The 25,894-nt window shown below is 47.6% G+C and overlaps 1 protein-coding gene across 1 annotated transcript in view; it reads right to left on the reverse strand.

Moving 5' to 3' along the window:
• Positions 1-25,894, reverse strand: part of LOC126298271 (uncharacterized) — a 325,333-nt gene that overhangs the window by 266,876 nt on the left and 32,563 nt on the right. The gene's annotated exons all lie outside the window — the stretch shown is intronic.

Raw genomic sequence — 25,894 nt, forward strand, 5'->3', positions numbered from 1 at the left:
CCAAGGATGCAGTCCTCGTATCTCAGCCCGCTAGTTCTTACATTCCCTCCGATGATCTGTGTTGCTGTCTGTCAGCAGTTGGTTTCGCCTTGGCATCACCACTGGTCCTCCTTTCATGGGAACAAGCTTCGGGTTATTAAGCCGACCTCCTGTCGGCCCTCTCGACGTGAGATCATTTTAACTAGATTACGTATTGGGCACTGTCCTTTTAGCCATCACCATTTGTTAAATAATGCTCCCCACCATTTTGTGCACATTGCGCTCAACTTTCGATGGTCCGCCATGTACAGATGGAATGCCTTTTTTTTTTTAACCACTTCGTTCTCGTTTGTTTTTGCCGTCTGAGTTCTCGGCCGTTTTAGCGAACGACGCGCTGGCTGTCGACCGCGTTTTACTTTTCATACGTCGGAGTAATGTGGAGGACATTTAATTTTTAGTTCAGGACCTCCGTTTCTCTGTGGCGCATTTTATAGACCTTTCTCAATGTTCCTGTGTTTAGCTATCTCCTCTTCCATCGATTGAAATTTACGTTTGGTGGTTTTTAACTGATCTCTGTCTTCATGTTCTAGTTTTGACATGGTCGCTCATGACCATAGTTTCTGCACCCTAAAGCAAAATAAACGAACAAGACATTGGAAGGTATTGCTCGGTCCTCAAAAGGAGTTAAGACTTTGTAATGGGTCACTTCTAGTTGTAACACTGCCATGTCAAACCAAGTACGTAAATTTCCAGGATGAAAACCTTCATTAACTACCCTATTATGGCCGAAAAAATGCAACAATTATTGTAACATTTAACAGTGTAGAATTACCTGAACAGGGAGGTAACCCCCCCGCCCCGCCCCGCCCCCCCCCCCCCCCAAAGAGTTGGCCCATGACTGTGCGAAACGATAAGCAAGCTCATTACCTGGGATACCCACATGGCCAGGGACCCTAAGGAAATCAGTGGAACAAGCAGCATGGTGAAGATCAGTGTGAGAGTCATGAATGGCCAAGACAAAGGGATGGTGGGAAAAAACACCGATCAATAGCGTGAAGGCCACTCCTGGAGTCCGTAAATAACAAAACGCGGTTGAGTTGGGACTGTTTAATAAAGGTAAGGGCCTGGGAAACTGCCATCAATTCCGCAGTAAACACCGCACATGTAGTTGGCAGAAGATGATTTTCCATGCCAAGAGAGAACGTAAAGGCATATTCGGCCCGATCAGCAGATTTAGAGCCCTCGGTGTAAAAAACAGCATCCCAAAACTCCTATAAAATTCAGCGGAAAAACAACGGAACACCATCGGGGGGAACGTAATCTTTCGGACCTCGGCGGAGGTCCATCCGAATCCGCGGCCGAGGAACTAACCAATTGGTGGGGGGGGGGGGGGGAGGAGGGTATTGGGGAGGGAACGTGGGAGACAGGACAAAGAAGGAAGCTGACAGAAGAGACGCAAGGCGGAGCCCAACTGGTAAACCCGCCCGAGGGCGGGGATCAGGTGGGCGACGTCATTGGTCTGGGAACAGGAGAGAATAGGAAGGATGAGCGGGAGAGGAACAGACAGCGATTGCAGAAGAAACTAGAAGCTGGGACAGCTAACAGAAAGGGGGGGGGGGGGGGATCCCAGCTTCAACCAGGAGACTATCAACAGCGCTAGTAGGGAAGGCACCGGTGGCCAAACGGATACCACAATGGTGGACCAGATCCAGGAGGAACAGTGTGGAACGATCCGCACCCAAAGAGGTGCGGGCAAGAAGTGAAGGACACCGAGTTTACGGAAACATCCTATCTTCAGAAGTCTGATATAAGACACCCAAGAGAGCTTGCTGTCGAAAAGAAGACCCAGGAAACGAAACTGTGTGACCACAGGTAATCGTTGTGCATCAGGCAGAGCTCTGAATTTATGTGGACCGTAGTATGGCGACAGACGTGTCATAGACCTTGCTAAGGTCAAAAATACTGTAACCCCATGGCGGAGCTGGGAAAAAGCCTGCCGAACTGCAGATTCCAAGCGAAATAAATGATCGATCAGAGACTGTCCCTCTCGGAAGTCACACTGGTAAGGGGACAATAGATCCCTATATTCGAGGGCCCAATTGAGCCGACGTGCTACCATCCGTTCAAGAAACTTGCAAAACAGCGTTTGTCAGACTAATTGACCGATAGCTTTCGACAAATAAGGGGTTCTTACCAGGTTTAAGGACGGGAACCACGATACTATCCCTCCACTGATAAGGGAAGTCACTCTGGAGCCAAATACAGTTTAGCACCGAGAGAAGATGTCGTTGTGGGGCACTGAGATGTTGGAGCAATAGGTTATGAATGGAGTGTCGGCCATGGGCCGTATCATGAGAAGAAGAAAGTGTGGAAAGATGTTCCCATTCAGTAAAAGGTTTGTTGTAAGATTTTGACTAACAAGGGCTAAAACATAAGGCAGAAGCTTTGGGCGGCTGTTTCTGGAGAAGGAAAGCAGCCAGATACGAGGTTGATGCTGATGCTGTTGCAAAATGGGTCGCAAGATGCACCGCGAGAATCAATGGGTCCGTGCAAAGGCTATCCTGGAGGGCAAGGCTCGGGAGGGTAGGCTGTCGGTGGCAACCTTGGAGAGAGTGAAGTGTAGCCCATACCCATGACATATTGACAGTAGAACAGAGGGAAGAAACTAATCGTTCCCAACACACCCGTTTGCTCTGTTTGCTTAAGTGACGGACTTAGGCGTTTAAGGGTAAGAAGATTGACAGCAGATGGGTGGCTTTTAAGGTGTTGCAAAGCTCGATGGCGATAACAGATGGCAATGGCAAGATTCCACGACGGGACTTGCCGGCGGTGAAATGGTCCAGATGAGCATGGGATAGCAAGGCTAGCAGCGCGAACAATCACATCAGACGTGTCACGTAGGACGTCGTCAATACAACAGGACAAAGAGGGAGAAAAAAAAAACGACCTTTGCAGTATACAAGGTGTTACAAAAAGGTACAGCCAGACTTTCAGGAAACATTCCTCACATACAAATAAAGAAAAGACGTTATGTGGACATGTGTCCGGAAACGCTTAATTTCCATGTTAGAGCTCATTTTAGTTTCGTCAGTATGTACTGTACTTCCTCGATTCACAGCCAGTTGGCCCAATTGAAGGAAGGTAATGTTGACTTCGGTGCTTGTGTTGACATACGACTCATTGCTCTTCAGTATTAGCATCAAGAACATCAGTACGTAGCATCAACAGGTTAGTGTTCATCACGAACATGGTTTTGCAGTCAGTGCAATGTTTACAAATGCGGAGTTGGCAGATGCCCATTTGATGTACGGATTAGCACGGGGCAATAGCCGTGGCGCGGTACGTTTGTATCGAGACAAATTTCCAGAACGAAGGTGTCCCGACAGGAAGAAGTTCGAAGCAATTGATCGGCGTTTTAAGGGAGCACGGAACATTACAGCCTATGACTCGCGACTGGGGAAGACCTAGAACGACGAGGACACCTGCAATGGACGAGGCAATTCTTCGTGCAGTTGACGATAACCCTAATGTCAGCGTCAGAGAAGATTCTGCTGTACAAGGTAAAGTTGACCACGTCACTGTATGGAGAGTGCTACGGGAAAACCAGTTGTTTCCGTACCATGTACAGTGTGTGCAGGCACTATCAGCAGCTGATTGTCCTCCACGGGTACACTTCTGCGAATGGTTCATCCAACAATGTGTCAATCCTCATTTCAGTGCAAATGTTCTCTTTACGAATGAGGCTTCATTCCAACGTGATCAAATTGTAAATTTTCACAATCAATATGTGTGGGCTGACGAGAATCGGCACGCAATTCTGCAATCACGTCATCAACACAGATTTTCTGTGAACGTTTAGGCAGGCATTGTTGGTGATGTCTTGATTGGACCCCGTGTTCTTCCACCTACGCTCAATGGAGCACGTTATCATGATTTCATACGGGATACTCTACCTGTGCTGCTAGAACATGTGCCTTTACAAGTACGACAACATGTGGTTCATGAACGATGGAGCTCCTGCACATTTCAGTCTAAGTGTTTGTACACTTAACAGATTCGGTGACCGATGGATTGGTAGAGACGGACCAATTCCATGGCCTCCACGCTCTTCTGACCTCAACCCTCTTTACTTTAATTTATGGGGGCATTTGAAAGCTCTTGTCTACGCATCCCCGGTACCAAATGTAGAGACCCTTCGTGCTCGTGTTGTGGACGGCTGTGATACAAGACGCCATTCTCCAGGGCTGCATCAGGGATTGCATGTGATGGAGGGTGGATACATGTATCCTCGCTAACGGAGGACATTTTGAAAATTTCCTATAACGAAGTGTTTGAAGTCACGCTGGTACGTTCTGTTGCTGTGTGTTTCCATTCCATGATTAATGTGATTTGAAGAGAAGTAATAAAATGAGCTCTAACATGGAAAGTAAGCGTTTCCGGACACATGTCCGCATTACATATTTTCTTTCTTTGTGTGTGGGGAATGTTTCCTCAAAGTTTGGCCGTACCTTTTTGTAACACCCTGTATAGAGGCCAATCGGCGCGTTGGAAAGACCAACGAGGTAACCTGTCCATCGGGGAGTGGGAACAGAACGAGAGAATCAACGGGAAGTGGTCACTATTGCAAAGATCGTCGTGAGGCGACCAGTGTAATGAAGGGAGGAGTGACAGAGAAGAAAGAACGATCAATGGCAGAAAGGGTACCATGACCGGCACTGAAATTGGTGCGGGAGCCATCATTAAGAAGACAAGTCGTGGTCTGCATGAAACTGGTCTATGAGAAGACCCCCAACTAGATGGAATTACACTGCCACACAAGGGATTATGAGCATCAAAATCACTGAGGAGGAGGAAGGCAGGAGGAATTTGCTCAAGAAGGGTAGTTAAAGCAGCAGGTGTAAGAGTCCTGTGAGGAGGGAGATAAAGATTGCAAACTATGACCCCAGAGTCCAGGTGGACCCTAACAGCAACCGCTTCCAATGTAGTTTGAAGAGGAATCAATGTGCTAGTAACATCCACACAGACCAATGTACAAACGCCACCAGAGACCTGCACGGGGCGAACCCAATTGCTACAGAAAGCACAGAACCCATAGTGGGTCGGTGAGTGTTCATTAGTAAAATGAGATTCCTGCGGAACCACACAAGCTGCAGAGTAAAACGAAATACGGGACTTCAGCTCCAGAAACTGACAGTAATATCCATTACAATTCCATTGGCTAGCAACAGAATGATGATTCAAATAGGGGTTAAACAGGTTGAAGCCAGTCATGCTGTCGGGTCACCAGCTGTCACCAACAAGGAAGGGGTGACATCCATGAACAGCAGGTCAGAGTCAGGTTGCGAAGGTGGGAACGGGACCTCTTGTGACACCAGAGGCTCCTTGTCCCGAGACTAATGTTTCTTCTGCTTTTTTGTTTGAGATCGAGGAGGGCTGTGCTGCAAAAAGGAGCCAGCTGCAACAAGATCTGGAACAGAAAGAGAGCAGGGACTTGGGAGCCCACAGACCGTGGTTCTCATGGTCGCCGTGTGGCAGCAGACCTTTGGCGTGGAAGGTGTCGGGAAGGGGCGTCCCAGGAGGGGAGCCTTTGACACCAAAGAAGTGGGACACTTTTCCAGCTGGAGAGAGGAAGCGAGGTCCGGAGGGGAGGTTGTGGGAACCGCAAGGGTGGAGGGCAGAAGAGGTGTTGAGGACGCACATACTTCTGACGAGCTTCAGTGTATGTTGGGCGATCAAGGGAATTACACTATTGTATCTTCTTTACCTTCTTATAAGCTGGGCAATCCAGTGAACGTGGAGAAGGATTACAATGACAATTACACACAGGAGGGGAACACTGGAGTGGACGTCCACAGTCACCACAAATGTGTGTGCAAACAGTGGGAGGACATGTGACCAAAACACATGGACTTAAAACATCTCGTAGGTGGTGGGATGTACGGCTTCACGTCACATCGATAAACCATAATCTTGACCTTCTCAGGTAGAGTATCCCCTTCAAAGGCCAAGATAAAGGTACCCGTATCAATGCGACTTTCCTCTGGGCCCTTCTGAACATGCCATACAAAGTGAACACCCCGCTATCCTAGGTTGTCCACAAGTTCCTCATCAGTTCGAAGGATGAGGTCCCTGTGAAAAATTACACCTTGTACCATATTCGAAGACTGGTGGGAGGTAATGAACACAGGAATTGTGCCAAGATGGTCACAGGCACGAAGGGCCACAGACTGGGCAGCTGAAGCAGTTTTGAACAACAACGAAACCGACCACATCTTGCTCAGAGAGTCCACTTCGCCGAACTTATCTTCAAAGTGTTCCACAAAAAATAAAGGTTTGGTATTGGTGAAAGTATCCCCATTAGTCCTGGTGTCCTAGCCGACGAGCCTGACCCTCCTTCCAGGGGTAGCCATGGAAAGGAAGACCAAAGGGGCAGAAGAAGCAGCATGAAAAGAATCGTTTCCATTCAAAGAGACGGCTGTAGAATAACAGAGTTATGGATCCATATGCATTTCATTTTCATAGCGTCTGCGCTGATACCACCCACTACGATCAGGGGCTCTCCCCACAGGCGCCACCCAGCTACATCAAGGGCCGTCTAGCACAGTAGAATTTCTGGGAGTTCTGATGCTCCAGGATGACATGCAACCACTCTTAGGCTTACATGAGGTGGTCACAGCTCAGGTATAAAAATTGTCATTCCTACGTTTTCAGGGCCTCAACCAAAAGGGCACATAGTGTCCCCACCACACGGCCTGGCTACTGTGCTGGCTATGTAACCTAGAATCAGACAATGACCTGAAGGAAAAGATGGAAGTAACTAGGAGGGCACATGCCGGAGACACTAGGTAAGGTGCTCTTCCTCAAATGGCTTACACTACGGAATAGAAATTTAGTAAATTTAATGTCCGGAAACGCTTACTTTCCATGTTAGAGCTCATTTTATTACTTCTCTTCAAATCACATTAATCATGGAATGGAAACACACAGCAACAGAACGTACCAGCGTGACTTCAAACACTTCGTTATAGGAAATTTTCAAAATGTCCTCCGTTAGCGAGGATACATGTATCCACCCTCCATCACATGCAATCCCTGATGCAGCCCTGGAGAATGGCGTCTTGTATCACAGCCGTCCACAACACGAGCACGAAGGGTCTCTACATTTGGTACCGGGGATGCGTAGACAAGAGCTTTCAAATGCCCCCATAAATTAAAGTAAAGAGGGTTGAGGTCAGAAGAGCGTGGAGGCCATGGAATTGGTCCGTCTCTACCAATCCATCGGTCACCGAATCTGTTAAGTGTACAAACACTTAGACTGAAATGTGCAGGAGCTCCATCGTTCATGAACCACATGTTGTCGTACTTGTAAAGGCACATGTTCTAGCAGCACAGGTAGAGTATCCCGTATGAAATCATGATAACGTGCTCCATTGAGCGTAGGTGGAAGAACACGGGGTCCAATCAAGACATCACCAACAATGCCTGCCTAAACGTTCACAGAAAATCTGTGTTGATGACGTGATTGCAGAATTGCGTGCCGATTCTCGTCAGCCCACACATATTGATTGTGAAAATTTACAATTTGATCACGTTGGAATGAAGCCTCATCCGTAAAGAGAACATTTGCACTGAAATGAGGATTGACACATTGTTGGATGAACCATTCGCAGAAGTGTACCCGTGGAGGACAATCAGCTGCTGATAGTGCCTGCACACGCTGTACATGGTACGGAAACAACTGGTTTTCCCGTAGCACTCTCCATACAGTGACGTGGTCAACTTTACCTTGTACAGCAGAATCTTCTCTGACGCTGACATTAGGGTTATCGTCAACTGCACGAAGAATTGCCTCGTCCATTGCAGGTGTCCTCGTCGTTCTAGGTCTTCCCCAGTCGCGAGTCATAGGCTGTAATGTTCCGTGCTCCCTTAAAACGCCGATCAATTGCTTCGAACTTCTTCCTGTCGGGACACCTTCGTTCTGGAAATTTGTCTCGATACAAACGTACCGCGCCATGGCTATTGCCCCGTGCTAATCCATACATCAAATGGGCATCTGCCAACTCCGCATTTGTAAACATTGCACTGACTGCAAAACTTCTCTGTCGTGTGGGCCAACCTTCGACGGCTCTCTGGGACCAATATCCATTCCCCAGTTTCCGCTCTGACAGTAGCAGACCATGCTATTGTGGACCCTATTGCTATCGCAAGCACCTTGGGCCACCATTGTGCCGAAGTTTCGAGCTGTTCATACTATCACCCTCCCTTCCTCCATCGGTAACAAGCAGAGGAGGCTCGAGCGATACCCTTCTCTTCTCCGAATCTGAGTGCTACAATTCCGTCTTCGCTATGAGGGAGCTCGATCATGGTCTCAATTCATCCCGATCCCCCACCCCAAATCGGACGCCATCCTCATTCAGATGTTGCAACACCTGTCTCTTGCTTAACATGTACAACCGCATCCAGTCAGTGATGCTGGCATGAAGCCACTGTCATACCCATACCGGCAAGGACAAAAACCTTCCTTCCAGCTACCGCCCCATCTCTCTTACTACGTGCGTTTGCAAGGTGATGGAATGTGTGATTCATGCATGGCTGGTGTGGTGGCTCGAGTCTTGACATTTACTAACGAATGCACAGTGTGGATTTCGAGTGCGGCGTTGTACAGCTGACGATCTCGTTACTTTGTCCACCCATGTCATGAATGGAAATCCCAGACCGTAGCCGTGATTTGGGGAAGGCCTAAAAATACCTGCTGGAGAACTGGTATCCTCTGTACTCTTTACGTGTGAGGCTTCCGTGGACACCTGCCCTGTCTTCTTCGGGCATTTTTAAAAGACCGAGTTTTCAAGGTGCATGTGGGTTCTGCCGTGTCGGACTCCTTTATCCAGGAAAATGGTGTGCCTCAGGGTTCCGTCCTGAGCGTCGTTCTCTTTGCTATCGCCATAACCCTAAAATGGCCTTTCTCCCGCCGGGCATCTCCGGCTCTCTTTTTGTAGACGATTTTGGAATCTATTGCAGTTCTCCACTGACCTGTCTCACTGAGAGGCGTCTTCAGGGCTGTCTTGATCGTCTTTACTCCTGGGGCACCGATAATAGCTTTCGCTTTTCCTCTGACAAAACCGTCTGTATAAATTTCTAGGGGCGCAAATGATTTCTCCCATCATCTCTACATCTTGGACCTCTTGCCCTTCCGTTCATTGAAACTACTGTTAAAAGAACTAGTGAATGAAAGGCAGCTAGCTCGTTTGCTATCCTGAAGGACACGACGATACGTTGCTCGCATCTTTGAATGCAGTTTGCCATCGTAGGATGACTGTTACAAATGCGGAGAGCACATCTCAGTGCGTGAACAGCATCGCGGCATGTCTCAGTCCACCATGGAATTGGAACACGATTTGGTAAAGAGGAAATGCGAGGAATGTAACGATCTGCAGCAGTAAGGATAAAGTTGGTGAGGTAGTCCATCTGGTCAGCACAACTGGGAAAAACTTGTTCTTCGAAGGTCGCCAGGGAGGAGTAAAGCTGCCAGTTAGCCTTAGTAAGCTGCCATTTGGGCGTGCATGTGGATGAGGTAGGAGTCAACGAACAGAGAGCACACAGGAAATGGTCGCTCGAGTAGATTTCTGGAAGAACAAACCACTCAAGACGACGGGGAGCTGGGCAATTCAAAAGAATACGTCCAAATGGGAATAGGTGTGCGAGGAGTCTGAATGGAAAGTGGGCACTCCAGTGTTAAGGGAGAAGAGGTTGAGTTGGTTAAGGAGGCCGGCCAAGAGGGCACCTCTGACAGGTCCTGGGAGAACCCCAGAGGCGATGGTGTACATTGAAGTCACTGAGTAGCAAAAACGGGGGAGGTAGCTGCCCAATAAACCGACAGAAGTCTACCCTGGTGACATCTAAGTACGGAGTTACATACGTGGTACAGAGGGGGAAAGTCAGGCAGGGAAGGAAAAAGTGAACTGCAACAGCTTGAAGACGGGTAGTCAGGGAGACTGGTTGACTATGAAGGTCATTCCGTACAAGCAGCACGACACCCCATGAAACGGAATACTGACCTCAGGGGGAGGTCAAAACGAATCGGTAAGTAATGTGAAAGCTCAAAGCAGTCGTGAGGGCACAATTTCGTTTCCTGAAGGCACAATACAAGGGGATGCTGCGATGCTAAAAGCAGCTGTAAATGCTCTTTGTGGGACTTAAGATCGCGAATGTTCCATTTGAGGACAGTCATGAGGAATAAGAGATGGAAGGGTGTCAACTCGGCGACCGCCTAATGACACCCAGTGTAGAGTTGCTACTACAGGGCACAGGAGCAGCAGGATCCTGCTCCAAGGGGTCTATAGAAGCATCAGCTTGCTTGTGCAGTTGGTCTGTGGAGTCCAACGCTGAAAAATGGTTGGTGGTGCGCACCAGACAGAGGCTAGCTGGGCTAAAGTAGCGCGTGGTGACACCGACGAACAGGATCTTCGAGAAGGCCAAGGAGAAGACTGTTTGCCTTTAGTGGACCACTTTGAGTCTTTCCTGTTAGAGGAAGACTCTGGTGTTGTTTGGCTGGAGGGATGGAGGTGGTCTTCACAGTACTGCTCCTGTCCTTTCCTGCCTACTCGTTGTGTAGTCGGTGGCTTCGCCCCTTGAGGCGAGAATTTGACGGTTTGTTGCACAGTGGAACCTGCAGATGGCGATGCTGCCTTGACACTGGGCGATTTCACAACCTCCAAGTCGAATTTGCGGTTGGATGTGTGCGTGGCCATGTCCTTCATAGAGCAAGGGGTAAGGAGAACACAACAATAGGTGCCAGACAGCGTTTGCGACTAGCCAGTAACTTGCGAGCTACTGGGTATGACACGTTTTACTTTACCCAAATCTCTTTGACAGCCCACTCATCTGGATACATGGGGCAATTCCGACAGCTGGCGGCATGGTCGCCATTGCAGTTGATACAGTGGGAAGAAGGAGGCGGCCAATAGTTCTCGTGTGCATCCCTGCCACAGGTTACACATTTTGCTGTGAGTCGACAAGATCTAGTGTGGTTAAAACAATGACATTGGTTGCAGCGCATCGGGTTCGGAATGTATGGCCAGACTGTGATAATTTCATAGCTTGCTTTGAGTTTGGATGGAAGCACTATCCTATCGAAGGTGAGGAACACAGTGCAGGTGGGCAGTAAGGAGGACTCTACCTGTTTCATTACACAATGGACAGCAATGACATCCTGATCAGAGGAGTAAGATTGCATTTCGGCCTCTGTTAGTCCATCAAGCAGCCTGGTGTAAATTACACCATGGGAAGAATTCAAAGTTCTGTGGGCCTCGACACGAACAGGGTAGGGCAGCTGTGGAGAAGCGAGGCAGCATGCAGTTGTGTTCGAGACTCAGAAGCCGTCTCCAAAAGCAAACTGCCATTCCCTAAACGAGAGTAGGATTTCACAGGGCCTGCAATTAACACCTTTCTAAAAAATAAACGGATTGACCGCGACGAAAGACTGACCATCTTGAGTACACGAGACCACAAGGAACTGTGGTGCAGTGGGACAGGTCTTCGAATCAATAGCCTCATTAAGTTTACGTTTTGTAGATGTCGAATGGGAAGAGAAGTGATTAATTGCGAGAAAATTCCCACGATTGCCAGCATCTCCAACTGGGGGATCCCTACACAAGGGGGCACACCCACCTTAGACGAGTGTTCACACCTCAGGTCACACCTCCCGAACATTTGACATAGGCAGCAAACGGCAATATGGGAAGGTTGCAGCTTTATCAGGGGTAAATGCGAACCCTACCTTTCGACCTGGGGCTGGGAATTACGCCTTACCCAGTCACCTGTTACGTGTCAGATGCATGGGCCGGCCTTCACGTGCGCACAGGGAGGAAGAAGAAAAACAAGAGGACCTTCAAACGCCGAAGTGGAAGAACGATAGGAGAAAGGAAGCAAAGAAAGGAAAAGGGAGGCAAAGATAAATATGAGACTATTCGTACATCAGCGACAGTATGCAGAACATTCCCAATAAATCCCCAGACATGTTCCCCAAGGGAGGTGAAAAAGAATAGCAAGAGGCTAGACATTCAACACGGAAGGAAAAAGATGCTGCAAAAGCTGGGGCCCCAGAATAGTCAAGCATGAACCTGCCAAAGAGTGGCGAGCCCCCTGGAGGGAGTGATCTTGATTAAGTGAGAGCTTGATTTAATTCCCTCATAGTAGAAGTGGCATAGTAGCACTCTCAATTTTGAGAAGAGAAAGTTATCGCCCGAACCTCCTCCACTCGTTTCCGACGGAGGAAGTCAAGGTGATAGTGGGAGGAGCACAATCTCCGCAAAATGGCGGCACAACATGTTGGAAATAGCAGTAGGGGCGACTATGACAACGTCTGCTGTCAGTCTGGAAATTGGGGAATGGACCTTCGTCCAAGAGGATCATCAGAGGCAGGCCCCCATGATGGAAGGAGGAGTGAAAGTGTTAAAAGAACTCATGAGTGAAAACTAGGTAGCATTTTTGCTATCCTGTAGAACGTGGTGACATTGTGCACGCAACTGTTTGCAATGATTGCAGTTTCCCATCGTCGAATGACGGTTAAAAACGCAGAGAGGACGTCTCCGCGCGCGAATTGCGTCGCAGCATGCCTCAGTCCATCAAGGTACCGGAACACAGCGAGGTTAAGAGGAAATTCGAGGAATGTAACGTTCTGCCACGGTAAGGATAACGTCTGTATGATATTATCCGTGGTCATCAGAACTGAGGAAATTATGTTCGTCGAAGGTAACCAGGGAGGAGTAAAGCCTCTTACTCAGCCTTTGTAAGCTGCCATCTGGGTGTGCACATAGGTAGGTTAGGAGTCACCAAACATATAACACACGGGAAATGGTCGCTTGAGTATGTGTCAGAGACAATGGACCACTCGTGACAATGTGCACGCTTGGCAGAGCAGAAGAGATCCAGATGGGAGTAGCTGGAAGTGGAACCTGAAATGAACGAGGGTGCTCCTGTGTTAAGGCAGAGGAAGTTAAGTTGATTGAGATCAGTCAAGAAGGCACTTCTCGGACATGTTCTGGGAGAACCCCAAAGGGGATGGCGTGCATCAAAGTCACCGGGCGGCAATAGGCTGGAGGAATTCTGCCCTACTGACATCGAATGACGGAGGGATGTAAACGGTACAAATAGGTAAGGTCAAGTGAGGAAGAAAAGGCGAACTGCTACACCTTGAAGGCAGGTTGTCAGTGATTAGCATGACTCTCCTACGAGATGGAATGCCGACCTACGGGTAAAGGTCAAAACCGAGCAGGAAGAAATGCAAGAGCTCAAAGCGGTTGTGAGAACACAATTTAGTTTGGTTGGTTTGTGGGATTAAAGGGACCAGACTACTATGGTCATCGGTCCCTTGTTCCACAAAAACTAAAACCACCCAAAGAGAATAAAGAACGAACAACAGGAAAGACAGCAGACAAAACAGGACATGAAATACTCTGACAGAGACCAGACAAAATAAATTAAAACACACAGTGTGACGGTGGTTGGCCGACTGTAGAGAAAAAGAAAAAAAGCCAACCACCAAGAACACTTTAAACACTCAGTTTAAAATCAGAGGCTAAAAGCCAGAATCAACACTTAAAAAAAAACTCAGATTAAAGGATAAAAACCCCCTGCCCGAATAAAACACAAAACCAAGTCCACCATGGAAGAGTCATCTGATAAAAGAGCAGAGAGCGTGTCAGGCATTGCAAAAGTCTGCCGGATCACGGTTAAAAAGGCGCACTCCGACAGAATAGGGACCACCGTCAAGGACGCCCCACAACGACAAAGAGGGGGATCCTCACGACACAGTAAATAACTGTGCGTGAGTCGGGTGTGGCCAATGCGGAGCCGACAAAGGACGACTGAGTCCCTGCGGTTGGCTCACATGGATGACCGCCATACAGTCGTCGTGTCCTTGACGGCACGGAGTTTGTTAGGGGTGGTCAGACCGCGCCATTCAGCATCCCAAAACGAGAGAACTTTGCGGCGTAAGACTGCCAACAAATCAGCCGCCAGGAGGCCAATCTCCAGATATGGCGCACTGGTGGCCTCTTTCGCCAGGCGGTCAACAGTTTCATTGCCGGGTATACCAACATGGCCTGGGGTCCAAACAAAGACCACAGACCTGCCGCTACGGGCGAGAGTATGCAGGGACTGCTGGATACCCATCACCAGACGAGAACGAGGGAAACACTGGTCGAGAGCTTGTAAACCGCTCAGGGAATCGCTACAGATGACGAAGGACTCACCTGAGCAGGAGTGGATATACTCTAGGGCACGAAAGATGGCGACCAGCTCAGCAGTTTAAACACTGCAGCCAGCTGGCAACGAACGTTGTTCAGAATGGTCCCCTAGAGTTAGTGCATAACCGACTAGACCAGCAACCATCGAACCGTCGGTGTAGACAACGCCAGAGCCCTGATACGTGGCCAGGATGGAATAAAAGCGGCGTTGGAATGCCTCTGGAGGGACCGAATCCATCGGGCCATGTGCCAAGTCGAGCCGAAGGCAAGGGCGAGGCACACACCATGGGGGTGTACGCAGAGGGGCCCGGAAAGGAGGTGGAACAAGGAAACACCCAAGCCAGGAAAGAAGCTGTTTGACACGTACGGCGATCGGACAACCCAACCAGGGCCGACATTCTGGCAGATGAACAACTGACTGCGGGAAGAGGACAAGATAATTTGGATGCCCGGGCAAGCTAAAAACATGGGCAGCATAAGCAGCCAGTAATTGTTGGCGTCGTAACCGCAGTGGAGGGACACCTGCCTCCTCAAGTATGCTGTCCACAGGGCTGGTTCGGAAGGCACCAGTGGCAAGGTGTATCCCGCTGTGGAGGATTGGGTCCAGCACCCGCAACGCAGATGGGGATGCTGAGCCATAAGCCAGACTCCCATAGTCCAGACGGGACTGGATCAACGCCTGGTAAAGCCATAGTAAAGTAGATCGGTCGGCGCCCCCCCCCCCCCCCCGTCCTCAGCGGACGCCAGAATCTCCACCGCATCCTCAGACGTAGAGCTGGAAGGTTGCGGTGGGATGGCTGCCACCGCGAGTTCCTTGGGCTAAGAGCTCTTCTTGGGTTTCTCACGCCGTTACTTGGGTCGCATCGGCTGGGAGGGCTTCACTGATTCAGTTTCCGGGACGGAGGAGGATCGTGAAGCCCTACGACCAGGTGATTGACGACCGACAATGGCGTTAGTGCCCGCAGGCTTCTCGCTGGCGGAAACCTGGGAAGGGGGGGACCGAAGGGACCCCTTGCGAGCGTGAGAAGTCGAAGAAGTTGGACACTTCTCTGGCTTAGAAGTGGGGACGGACGTCCTCGATGGGTGGGATGGTGTTGCTCCTGAGGTAGGTGGCGCAGGAGCATCCCGGTGGGTAGAGCCCCCCACTGGCGAGGAGGCAGGAGGAGTTTTACTACTTGTCGATCCGGCCACAATTGGACAAACAGACAGGGCTAGCACAGGTGTTGTAGCAGCAGCATAGGAAGATGTCATTCTCACAGGATGGAGTCGGTCGTATTTCCTCTTGGCCTCAGTATAGGTTAGTCGGTCCAGGGTCTTGTATTCCATGATTTTACGCTCTTTCTGGAAAATTCAGCAGTCTGGCGAGCAAGATGAATGGTGCTCCCCGCAGTTGACACAGATGGGAGGCGGGGCACATGGAGTATTGGGATGTGATGGGCGTCTGCAAACTCGACATGTGGGGCTGGAAGTGCAGCGAGAAGACATATGGCCGAACTTCCAGCACTTAAAGCACCGCATCGGGGGAGGGATATAGGGCTTAACGTCACATCGGTAGACCATCACCTTGACTTTTTCCGGTAATGTATCCCCTTTGAAGGCCAAGATGAAGGCAATATGATTTTCCTTTGGACCCCGATGAACGCGCCGGACGAAATGTACACCTCGGCGCTCTAAATTGGCGCGCAGCTCTTCATCAGACTGCAAAAGAAGATCCCTATGGTAAATAACTCCCTGGACCATATTTAAACTCTTATGGGGTGTGATCATAACGGCAACATCCCCCAACTTGTCACAAGCGAGTAACCATCGTGACTGGGCAGAGGATGCCGTTTGTATCAGGACTGACCCAGAGCGCATTTTTGACAAGCCCTCCACTTCCCCAAACTTGTCCTCTAAATGCTCGACGAAGAACTGAGGCTTTGTGGAGAAAAAAGACTCCCCATCAACCATCGTACAAACTAAGAAGCGGGGCGAATAACTGCTACTGCCATCCTGAGACTTACGTTCCTCCCACGGTGTGGCCAGCGAGGGGAACGTTTTCGGACCGTACTTCTGAGCGTTAAACTGAGCCCGAGAATGCTTAGAGACTGCTGGCGGCTGGCCACCAGCGAGAGACGTTGCCGGGAGTCCCGATACCCCAGGAGGATAGGCATCTACTCCTTGGCATACGTGGGGAGTTAACGGCGCAGGCATCAGTAGAGCGATCCCTGTGTTGTCAGGGGGCTACAACCAACAGGGTACATGGCGGCCCCACCACAACGGACTGGCTACCGTGCTGGATGTTAGGTAACATGTGATCCATGGTCGCCGTCAGTGCAGAAAGAGGCACTGCACAGTGCAAGGTGTTATCTGCACGCAGAAAAAGAGTCATGCCCAAGAGATGTAGAGCAGACAGGACTGCAGTTCAACTGTGTATAAGCTGGCAAAAGGTCTGATCGCAAGATGGACACAATGTACCAAGTAAGGCGCCCTTCCCCAATCGGCTCGCTCTTTGGAAAATTTTGAGAGATGGAGGTCAAACCCAACAGGGGACCATCATATAAGGCCGAAAAGTTTGAGACTCCTTTTAGTCGCCTCTTACGACAGGCAGGAATACCGCGGGCCTATTCTAACCCCCGAACCCGCAGGGGGAGCAATTTAGTTTCCTGAAGACAGGGAGCAAGAGGACACTTATTCCAAAAACAGTCATAAATCCTCTGTGTTGACTCAATGTCCGCAAACGTTCCATTGCAGGAGATTCATATGAGGATAAAAATGAAGGGTGTCAACGTGACGTCTGTCAAGTGCCAGCTCTCGAAAATTCACTGCTACAGGGTACAGACAGTAGGATCCTGCTCCATGAAGCCTACGGAAGCTTTGGCATTCTCCTTCTGTCGGCCTACAGAGTCCTGGTCAGAAGTAGGTGGTGGTGGTGGTGCACTCTGGAGACACATAGGTCGGCCAGGCGAGGATATTATGTGGCGACACCATTGAAAATGATCTCCGAGTCGGCGAAGAAGAAGAAGAAGAAGAAGAAGAAGAAGAAGAAGAATCAGATGTTTGGCTAGAGGTATGTAGGAAGTCTTCATTCGAGTATGTCTTCTGTTCTTCCTGGCCTGCTGGTTGTGTAGCTGGTAACTTCGTCCTATGAGGTGGAAGGTTGGTGGCTTGTTGAACAGCTGGAGGAGTAAATGGGGAGACTGCCATTTTCTTCTTGGAGTGATCTGTAGCAGGACCAGTACTGTAGGTGCTAGATAGTAGAACACAGGGTTTCTGACTAGCCAGCAACTTGCGAGCGAGTAGATAAGGCACTTTTTCGTCACCCGTATCTCCTAGACAGCCCATTCATCAACATACATGGACATTCGCGGGAGGCGGGGACATGGTCACCATTGCACATGATGCAGTGGGGACGAGGAGGCTAGCAATCGCCCTCGTGAAAATCCCTACCATAGGTTACCTATTTTCCTGGGTGTCGACAGGACACACTAATGTGGTTGCAATGGTGACACTGGTAGCAGCGCATTGGGTTCAGAATATGCAGTCTGACTGTGGTAGCTTTATAACCTGTTTTGATCTTTGACAGAAGAACTGCTCCATCAAGAGAGAACGAGGGTGTATAGCAGCACTAATTGGGCATCTACTTTTTCATCACTCAATGGACTGCTTTGACACTGATCAGACAGGTACGTTTGGATTTCTGCCTCATTCAGACCACCGAGCAGCCTAGTTTAAATAACACCACGAGAAGAATTCAGCATGCGATGGGTCTTGACACGAACAGGATAGCCATGAACGAGTGAAGCTGTAAGCAGCTGTTATGTTTGAGTAGCTGAAGTAGTATCCAAAAGCAAAATGCCATTGCACAAACGAGAGCAGGATTTCACAGGCCCTGAAATTACATCAACATCTTTCTGAATAATAAACTGATTTACCATACCAAAGGACTGTGTCTTCAGTACGTGAAATCACAAGAAACTGTGGTGCAACTGGGAGGATCTTTGAATCATTAGCCTTATTCCGTTTTCGTTTCTTCGCCATTTAATGTGAAGATGATTGGCTCATTGTGAAAAATTTCTCCATGATTGGCAGCATGTCCAATGGCGCTCAGATCACACCTCCGAAACATCTGACAGAGGGACTAATCGGCAACTTGGGAAGGCAGCAGCTAAGACAACTACCTCTCCCTGAGCCTGGCCTGCACCAGAGGTACATGCAGACCCTACCAGTCTAAGCAGGACTGGGAATTACGCGTTAACCAGCGTCAGACGCGTGGGCCAGCCATCAGGAGTTTACAGGGAGGAAGATAAAAAAGAGGAACCTCTAATGTCGAAGCGGAGGAATGATAGGAGAAGGTGAACAAATAAATAAAAAAAGGAATTAAAAAAGTGGAGTGTATTCTGATGCTGACTACCGAAAACGCAGAATCCGTTTCCATAAACATCCCAGACATGTTCCCTAGGGAGAGGAAAAAAGAATAAACACCAAGAGGGACTGATGATCTTAGCTGTTTAGTCCCCCTTAAACATCCTCAACACCAAGAGGCTAGACACGCAGCACAGAAGGGAAAAGATGCTGCAAAGGCTGGGGCCCTGTGGTAGCTAAGCACGAACCTAGCAAAGAGTGTTCAGCCCCCTGGGGGGGGGGGGGGGGGGGGGTAATGTCTTGTGACTATGGATGTAGAATACCATCTTGTGAAATGTTCCCTCTGCTCTATTGATTACAATGAAAGTATATGTCAGACTGCTCTCCGGTTACTTTAATTCTGACACCTTCTTGGGCAGACTGACCAACGAAGATCTGTTGGTTGGGTGGGCATAGGTACTACCCGACGATACACCCATCCCATCAGGAGTTGTTGTCGACTAAGGTAGTTCCACAGTGGTTGTAAGAGCCAATAAGGAAAGAAAGTCATCATCATCACCACCACCACCACCACCACCACCACCACCAATATCATCATCAATATCATCATCATCATCATCATCATCATCATCATCATCATCATCATCATCATCATCATCAATATCATCATCAATATCATCATCATCATCATCATCATCATCATCATCATCATCATCATCATCATCATCATCATCATCATCATCATCATCATCATCATCATCATCCAGCAGGTTGAGCTTTTTTAAAAATAGAAGTATCTTCCTCATGGTCTAGGCAACGCAGCCAAGGCACCCTGTTCTCCAAGACATTACTTTCCTGTGCCATGCCTCATGATAGTACCTGAAGTATATCCAGAGTTTAGAGTAAGAAGACTTCTTCCAGCTGAAACCTGTACCCAGCTTGGGAAACCTCAGGTCGCCATACTCTTACTGTTCTAGCAGACCTCCCTTGGGAGAAACACAGCCCTCCCTTCTGTAAATTGTGGGACACACTTTGTCTGAGCCCACTGCTGAGGCCTGTCCAACTTGGGCGACCCTGTCAGTAGCTATGCTACCACCAGCATAACCCGTTAGTGTCACTGAGGCACACAAATCCTCCTGCTGGCATTAAAGGTGCCTACAGGGACATGGTGTCCTCCAGGAGGAAGGTAATGGAAGTGCCATGACTATACATACACGGTGAAGAAAAAATGCAGTGCTTGGGGTGAGAAATAACCTGCCAACCGAACATTCACGAAAAAATGTATCTAGCAACACCTAGTCCCACCAACAGGGTTAATAGTAATGTGATTTTAAAAAACGCTGTAACTGCCTGCAGTGTGTCCAAGAGCAGGTAACATGAGCTCTGCGCTGCGCTGGACCTGTTCCAGTGGCTCAGCGAGAGAAGGCAATGCCATGGGGAATGCAGATTCACAGATCTTCGAGTCGCGTTTGTGGTAAAACTTTTTTTTTTTCAGCTAAATCATCGAACTGTATCCAATTTATACCTCCACAGTACGGTATCTTTTGTATATCTTTCCATTACTGTTATCTTTATTTACACATAACATGAACTTCGTACAAATGTAAACGGCCATTGTTTCGTCCATGAACAAATAAAGCCAATAGAAAATAACAGTGGATATAGTCACATAATATATACCAATGAAGTAAAAAAAGAAAAAAAACAAGAAGAACACAGTAGGTACGCTACACTTTATTGCAGATTATGATATACACACAACTCCATTCTGCGTGTTTGACATACCAGCTTATCTTGACAGAACTAGTTCGCAAACGTACGAGTAACGTTTACTTTAGGGACGATGTTGAACGCGACCAACTTACATTTGCAAATACTTTGGAACTCCATGAATCATACTTCGCTGGAGCCTACGTGACACAGCTGCACCCTCCATTGTCGAAGTGGCATGCATATTAACTACTACGTCATGTACATCCATGGGTGGAGTACTATAAAATTTTTCCTTTAAGTGTCCGGACAAACGAATCTAGTTGATTAAGGTGTGAGGAACGTGGAGGCCAGAACACTGGACCTCTACGACCAATCCATTTCCCCGAGAACGCTTCATTTAAATTTTTATGCTCTTTCATTCCCAATTGTAGGGGTGCACCATCATGCTGAAAGCATAGCTGCCGCTCAACACCAAGTAGAACGTTTTCTAATACGTCAGTGAAGTATTGAAAGGAAACGTACGACACCCAAGCGCATTCAACTTCTGACAATAGGTAACAGCCCAAAAGCACTACTCCCATGATTCCAGCCCACAGGAATATACCAAAGCGTGCCTGAAACACACACTAATGAGCATGCGTGACGTAGGTTATGATCCGACCAATACATCTACATGGTTACTCTGCAATTCACACTTCAGTGCCTGGCAGAGGGTTCATCGAACCAATTCGTACTACTCTACCATTCCATTCTCTAATGGCATGTGGGGAAAAAGGAACACCTAAATCTGGGTGTCAACAAAATATTTTCGCATTCGGAAGAGAAAGTTTGTGACAAATTTTGTAAATGGATCTCGCCGCGAAGAAAACCGCCTTTGTTTCAGTGACTGTCACCCCAACTCGCGTATCTTACCAGTGACACGCTCACCTCTATTGCGCGATAACACGAAACGGGCTGCCCTTCTTGTCACTTTTTCGATGTCCTCTGTCAATCCTACCTGGTAAGAATCCTACAACGCACAGCAACATTCCAGCAGAGAACGGACACGTGTAATGTAGGCTGTCACTTTAGTGGGTTTGTCGCATCCTCTAAGTGTTCTGCCAACAAAGCGGAGTCTGTTTCGCCTTCCCCACAATTTTATCTATGGTAATTATTCCAATTGACAGCCCTTAGATTTGTACGATTTATCGTATACCCAAAATTTATCCGATTTCTTTTAGTACCCATGTGGATGACCTCGCACTTTTATTAGTTTAGTGCCACTTGCCACTTTTCGCACCAGACAGAAATTCTCTCTAGATCATTTAGTAATTGGAACTGATCGTCTGAGGATTTTACTGGACGGTAAATTACAGCGTCATCTGCAAACAATCTAAGGGGGCTGCTCAGATTATCACCTAGGTCATTTATGTAAACCAGGAACATCAAAGAGCCTATGACACTACCTAGCGGAACGTCAGATATCACTTCTGTTCTACTCGATTTACTGTCTATCACTACGAACTGTGACCTTTCACACAAATGAGACGAGACACTATATGCAAACAATTTGTCGCTTGTGAGGAACGGTATCAAAAGCCTTATGGAAATCTAGGAATATGGAATCCATCTGAGATCCCTTGTCGACAGCATTCGTTACTTCATGGGAATAAAGCGCTAGCTGTGTTGCACATGAACGATATTTTCTGAATCCATGTTGGTTATGTATCAGTAAGTCATTTTCTTCAAGGTCATTCGTGATGTTCCAGTACAGTATATGCTCCAAAATCCTACTGCAAATTGAGGTCAGTGATATGTGTCTGTAATTCAATGGGTTATTCTTATTTCCTTTCTTGAATATTGGTGTGACCTGTGCTACTTTCCAGTCTTTAGGAGCAGACCTTTCGTCATGTGAGCTGTTGTATATGATTGCTAAGAAAGGCGCTATTGTGTGTGCATACTCTGAAAGGAACCTGATTTGTATAACATCTGGACCGGAAGACTTGTCTGTCTTAAGTGATTCGAGTTTTTTCGCAACACCTAAGATATCTACTTTTATGTAACTCATGCTAACAGCTGTTCTGGTTTCGAATTCTGAAATATTTACTTCATCTTCTTTCGTGAAGTAATTACAGAAAACTGTATTTAGTAACTCCGCTTTAGTGGCACCATCATCGGTAACATTTCCATCGCTATCGCGCAGTAGCGGTATTGACTGTCTTTTGCCACTGGTGTACTTTACATAAGAAAACCTTCATAACGACCAGGAGAGCGGTGTGCTGACCACACGCCCCTCCTATCCGCATCCTCACCTGAGGATGACACGGCGGTCGGATGGTCCCGGTGGGCTACTTGTGGCCTGAAGACGGAGTGAGTACTTTACATGCGACCAGAATCTCTTTGGGTTTTCTACCATATTTTTAAACAATGTTTCATTGTGGAAACTATTAAAAGCATCTCGATTGACGTCCGCACTAAATTTCGAGCTTCCGTGAAACTTAGCCCGTCTTGGGGATTTTGCGTTCTTCTGAATTTGACATGCTTTTTTCGTTGCTTCTGCTACAGTGTTCTGGCGTGTTTTGTGCACCATGGTGGGTCAGTCTTGTCTCTTATTAACTTAGGCGGTATGAATCTATCTATTGCTGTCGATACTGTTTCTTTGAATTTGAGCCATATCTGGTCTACACTTACATAATTGACTTGGAAGGAATGGAAACTCTTTCATAGGAAGGCATCAAGCAAATGTTTATCTGCTGTTTTAAATAGATATATTTTACGATTATTTAGTGGTTTTGGTTGATATGGTTTTGAGCCTCGCTGCAATCAGCTCGTGTTCACTAATCCCTGTATCCGTCATGACGCTATTTATTAGATTAGGATTATTTGTAGCTAAGAGGTCAAGTGTGTTTTCGCAACCATTTACAATTCATGTGGGATCATGAACTAACTTTTCAAACTAATTCTCAAAGAAAGCATTAAGTACAATTTCGGAAGATGTTTTCTGTCTACCACCGGCTTTGAACATGTATTTTCGCCAACAAATCGAGGGTAGATTAAAGTCTCCACCAATTGTAACTGTATGAGTGGGGTACTTATTTGCAATGATATTCAAGTTTTCTTTGAACCGTTAAGCTATTATATCATCTAAGTCTGGGATCAGTAGAAGGAGCCAATTATTATTTTGGTACGGCTGTTGAGTATAACCTCTACCCATAATAATTCGCTGTTGTGGAGGTTGAAAATACCTTAACGAGTAAAATCCGAATCAGTCCATATCACGTTATGTATAAAATGTCCGTTGTCTTCCACTTGATGCAAAAGCCATTCACAAAGCTGTACTCGTCGAATGCAGTCTTCTGGCTGCTGGTGTTAACGTGTAATTATATGGATGCAGTTCTTCACTGCACAACACTTTAACAACGAACGTTTTAGATATGTGGCACTGACCTGCAGTATCAAGGATATTTCGCCGAGATGACTCGTGAACGGTTTCAAGAATCGTGTCCTCTGTGGAGTACTTTTAGTCCTTGGACGACCTCTGTCCATTACTTGAGGACGAAGATTACCGGCTACCCGAAAGCGTTGCTCCATACGGTGAAAAACAATTACCGTGATGGCGCCTTTGCGGGTACCGTACAGTATACGCAGGATCAGCAGCAGCACCACCACCACCTTAGTTATCGGATGCACCCAGCACCAGTTTTTGTACATCGGGTAACCACCATAGTTCCAGTGTCGATGTGGTCTCGTGTCCTGGTTGTCTACCCAGTGACGGCTGGTACGGTAGTGCGGGGTGATACGCATGGCTCTGTACATTCGGATGCGCTGCACGATGTGAGAAGTGTTGTAAGCTCCTTGTTTTCATACATGTGTTTTCAAAATGCATCCGACCTTATTTTCACCCTCCATATTCCCCGTGCTTTTGACGATTATAATTCCACTTCATTGTACTGTAACAGAAAAATATGGCAAAGAGTATGGATGTGTGTGATGTCCTTAGGTTAGTTAGGTTTATGTAGTTCTAAGTCTAGGGGACTGATTACACCAGATGTTAAGTCCCATAGTGCTCAGAGACATTTGAGGCAAGTGCATTCGCATTTGTCGAAATGGGAGACACGTGTTAATTTAATGGCTAGCACTGTCACATTTTAGAGCTACTTCCAGTAATTTCCACGTGTTCTGCTACCTTGTTGCTCCCCAAAAAATACCTTGCACTGACGTCCATTCTCTAACTTTTGTCGATATTACGAATTTTGTCTGACTGAAAAATCACAACTACTTTACCGGAATCTAACGGATATTTCGTGAAACCTTAGTGCGATATCCCTCCCTCTCCCTGAAAGACTTTTGTCTTACAGACACTGACTAATGCGACTAATAGCTCGACGCGCGCCTAAGAAGGATTGCGTGCGTTGTCGCTGCCTCGCGATTAGCTAGGCGAGTCATATACATCGCCTAGCTGATTTGTCATTATGGAACTCCGAGGCGTGAGTCACTTTAACGCTGACGATTCTCTCTTCAGCTGCAGTACTGTGGTTTGTTGCTCTGACTGACTCATCAGTTCGCGCATTACTTCTAAAACTGGGGCGTGGCTAAGGCTTTAGCAATACGTCTGAAGGCGACGCACTGCAGAGGACAGAGGCTACAAAATGTCCACTACTAAAATTAACCTTGCTCAAAGTGTTGTGTAGTCTGTGACATGGTATTCATTCCACACAAAACAACCTATGTGTATGTACATTCTAAACTGCACTTATATGCTGTTAAAACAGGACTCCTACCTGCCTACCTACCTACCTACCTACCTACCTACCTACCTACCAGTCAGTCAGTCAGTCAGTCAGTCAAGAGACCGCATCACGTCACGCAGAGTGTGGCATGGGTTCCGTCCAATAATTGCTCCGAGTTGAGCGGAGACAGTCGGCCTCAACGGATGGATCTCAGGGGTGGTAGCGGAACAATGAAGGAGCGGCCACTGCAGGCCAGCAAGGCAGCTCGACCACTGTCACGAAGGCCCTAACTTGCGAGTGGCTTGGCTTGCCCAAGTGGCGGTGGAGCGGTCCTGCCAGGCATTGCGCTGCACGCGATCGACATGTCCAGATACTTTCGATAGAATGCCCTCCATGCTCTTTGTTTAAGTAAGGTCACACGTATGCCCTATTCCCGACCGACATACAACAGTGACAGCTGTCAGCCAACCATAATTGTTGTACCAGCGAGCTATATAGTTTTCTTTTTCGTTAGGGCAAGTGGGCTGGTTCTGACAAAGGGCTCTCCATCATTTACCGCAAGTGATTTTCTCACCATTCTAAACATTAAACAAGCGAATTTTGAATTGTCCCAACATTTAAAACTTAGGAGAAACACCCTTTAGTCTCTAACATAATGTAACACGGTGGGTTAAATTTATTAATTGTGGCGTCAGTGAGGCAGTTTTCTAAACTTTCGACAGCTGTGCTTGCAACATTTTAAAACTTCAGGCTTGTGGATTCCCGATTGAATTTAATCAATTCAACCCAGACTTAGGGGAATATGACCAACTCATAGCAAGAAGCTGTGTGTGTGATGTCAGGAAGAAAACCTGGTCACCTTTAATTCCGTTAATTGACCTGAATGCTATAACAGCCACACAC

Source organism: Schistocerca gregaria, chromosome X (assembly GCF_023897955.1).
Source record: "Schistocerca gregaria isolate iqSchGreg1 chromosome X, iqSchGreg1.2, whole genome shotgun sequence".
Lineage (NCBI taxonomy): Eukaryota > Metazoa > Arthropoda > Insecta > Orthoptera > Acrididae > Schistocerca > Schistocerca gregaria.